This window comes from Caloenas nicobarica, chromosome 1 (genome assembly GCF_036013445.1).
Source record: "Caloenas nicobarica isolate bCalNic1 chromosome 1, bCalNic1.hap1, whole genome shotgun sequence".
NCBI classification, from domain to species: Eukaryota; Metazoa; Chordata; class Aves; order Columbiformes; family Columbidae; genus Caloenas; species Caloenas nicobarica.
In genome coordinates, this window is record NC_088245.1 from 106,343,777 (window position 1) to 106,347,424 (window position 3,648).

Genomic DNA, 3,648 nt, shown 5'->3' on the forward strand with positions numbered 1-3,648 from the left:
TTAGCATTGTCTCAGAGGACATCTCAGACACTCAGATACATATACGAATTGTGTACACTCCAAGCTGTCATTATTTGGCCTTAACTGGAAATGCAAACAGGGAAAGATATGCTTGTTAGGTTTTCTGATTATCATAACTCATCTCAATATGGTTTTTCTTCATAATCGCTTGAAGTTGACACCTGAAGTCAAATTTAGAACTTCTGCAAGTGACAGCAACATAAATAGTTATAGTCTCACTTTCTATTATTTAGAAATTACTACTGGTAAGATATTATATCAGTTTTCTCACCAATACTATTGACTTTTGTTTTAGCCCTCAGGGTGTATGCTTCATTTGGAAATTACTCTAACCTACATATCTAAGATATTTGCAAGTTAGCAACACATGCAGTGTTTACTAGAGTGTTCTTGCTTCCTTCTATGTAAAAACGGATTTTAAAAAATGCAGAATTATATAGTCATTGCAAAAATAAATGGTAAATTTGCTGATCTCTAGAAAACCTGAAGAGTTAAAATTATAACTGAAAATGCTATTCTTATAATTGCTTAGCCAAATATTTTACTACTGATGAACTAAAATTTGGCTCCTGATGTTAACACTGGGTTCTTGAATAAGAGCATGCAACATTTAAATATATGTAGCACTACATGAATTAATGCTAACTTCAGTAAGTCTAGAGATACCAAATATGTCTGAAGCTACATGAACTATATCTCTAAACTTAGACACTGACGTTTGTAAAATGCTGATCTAATATGTATAAAATAAAAGGGCTTTAAAATAAAGTAAAATCTGAAAAAAATTCCTTTCCTCTCTCCTTGTATTTGAGCTAGGTCAGTGGTTGCTGTGTCTAAGAGTTAAAGGGACATCTGCTCATCCTTCCCCTGGTGGAGCTGGCCCAGGCCTGGCAGGGACCCCTGTGCAGCTCTGGTTTGAGCTCGGCTGAACCTAAGGGGTAAGAAACACAGGGTACAGGCATGTGGGGAGAGAGGAGAAAGAAATGAAGGTCTCTGGCCACCCAGAGGCTCTGACGCCTGCGCTCACTGGTGCTGCCTGGTCCCAGCACTGGCAGCTGGTGAGCAGAGACCATATGATGAGGAGCGGCTGAGGGAGCTGGGGCTGTTCAGCCTGGAGAAAAGGAGGCTGAGGGGAGACCTGATCGCTGTCTGCAACTGCCTGGAAGGAGGTTGTGGCATGGAGGGGGTTGGTCTCTTCTCCCAAGTAGCAAGTGATAGAAGAAGAGGAAATGGCCTCAAGTTGTGCAAGGGGAGGTTTAGATTGGGTATTAGGAAAACCTTATTTACGGAAAGGGTTGTCAGGCATTGCAACAGGCTTCCCAGGGCAGTGGTGGAGTCACCACCTGGGGGTGTTTAGAAGATGTATAGATGAGGTTCTTAGGGACATGGTTTAGTGCCAGTGTTAGATTAATGGCTGGACTCAATGATCTTAGAGGTCTTTTCCAACCAAAATTATTCTATGATTCTATGCCTGTCTATGTGCGGATCGGAGCACATGTTTGAGGGAAAGCAGCATTTGGGGTCATGCAAATGACTATGGGGATCTACAAAGGCCTGGGAGGCTGCACATGAAGGAGAGGGAGGGCATGAGATGATGTTGCCTGAGCATCAAGCTGGGGGAAGGAGTGCCGACCCAGAGACAGGGTCAGGAAGGAGTGCTGACATGGATAAAATATGAGAGGAGGGTGGGCACCCCAGCACAGAGCGTGTGAGGTATTGTTGGGGCTAATGCATGTGGCTGAGTTTTTTAATGTAAACGTCTTTTTATTTCTGTTCTTCCAACATCCTGCTATATTTTTTTAGTGGCTTTATATGTTGACAATTCTGAGTGGTGTTTTTTGATTCATAGCACAGTTTCTCAAATTAATTGCTTCAAAATGAAAGCTTTGCCTTAATGGAAATGTTAATCTTAACAACAGATCTGAAGATGGCTGGCATGACTAATTATATTATTTGATTGTTTCCAGCTTTGCCATTCCCTTTTTCTGTTGCTGCACAGTGAGAAGACCACATTTAGTTGAATTATTTATCTTAAAAGTTCAGCTAAAGTATTAAGGTTTGAGGATGTTATGGTAATGGCATATGTGGTGTCGGTAGTCAAAGAAAAATTATTTTAATTCCTTTCCATTCCTGCCTAGTTTGCAGTGAGTCAGTATCATCTGCCTACCATTTGAACTGTCTCGTTTAAAAGCCTTGTCTCTTCAATACGTAATGAGTGTGGAGCACTAGGGAAATGTTTTGTGAGCCCAGAGAGTCCAGCTGTGTGCTTTCAGATATATATTTGAATGATTTTACAGTTTCTGATTTTGGATGCCTACGAGTTTAAGAGTCTGTGCATTTGCTGAGTGTTTTTCATGTGGGCTCGTGTTTGCTACTGGCTCTTTTTCAGAGCACAGGACTAGGTAGACACCACGTGCCTTTCAGTGTGTACAGAACAACTGCACCGGCATGATGGCAGGCATGGCAAGGGACCTACAAGACACAGAATCATAGAAATGCTGGCTGGAAGGGACCTCTGGAGATCATCTAGCCAAATGACTCACTCAGAGTGGGACTGTCCCCACTGCTCGATCAGCCATAACTTTGTCTACCCAAGTCTTCAGCACTTCTAAAGGTGGAGGTCCCACAGCCTCTCCCAGAGCATGGAGTAGGCAACCTGTGCCAATGCTGCACTACCCTTCTTGTGAACAGCTTTTCTTTTTCAGGTGCAACCGGAGCCTCCCAAGACTCAGTCTACTGCCTCCTGTGCAATTTGTATTTGTAGTATGCAGGACTTGTAACAGAGTATTTGTAATAGTGGAGGCAATGGTTAAGGTACCGGGAGGGAAAAAAAAAAAAAAAAAAAAAGAAAAAGGACTTTGATCATTTAGTATTAAGGAAGTTTATTCCATTTTTAGATGACAACATAATGCAGAGGTTTTGGGTTTTTGTTTTGTTTTTGAGGGAGTCATGGGCTGTTGGGTCTCTACAATACTTAGCAGGCAAACGTTTAGAAAAATAACTTAAGTTACAACTTCCTAACAATGTTCCAGTGCTTGTTAGTCTTCTTTCAGTATCCATCTTACATCAATACAGATTTCCTGAAGGTGCAAAAATTGCACTTATTTCATATCAACTTGAGTTCTTCATCATTAAAGTTCTTCTGGTGGTCAGGTTTTTTTCTCACTGTCTACTAGATTACACTTTCGAGGTCTCTATTTGGAAAGATCAAGATGTTCTTCACAGGCATCAGGAGTATGCGAGTCATTCTTATGTCTGTCTTGATCTACATACAACTCTATACTTACAAGTTTTTGTATGTCATTACGGAGGAAACAAAGAGAAGTTGGATGCAGCACACTTATGAAAAGCAGCACAAATACTGTGTAATATTATGTGCATAATTCATGGAAAAGCCACAGGATATATATATCTTCCATTTCTGCATGTTTTCTAGTTACCACATAAACAGCAGATTTAGTTGCTGTTGTCTATGAACCAGTAGATTAATGGTCAACCAGAAGACATTATGTTTGATGACATCCATAGTTTTTTGGTCCTTGGTAGGCACAATATTGTTAAAAGTGAAATTAAAAAAAAAAAAAGAAAAAAACACCACCACATAAAACCTTAGAGTACCCACGTCTT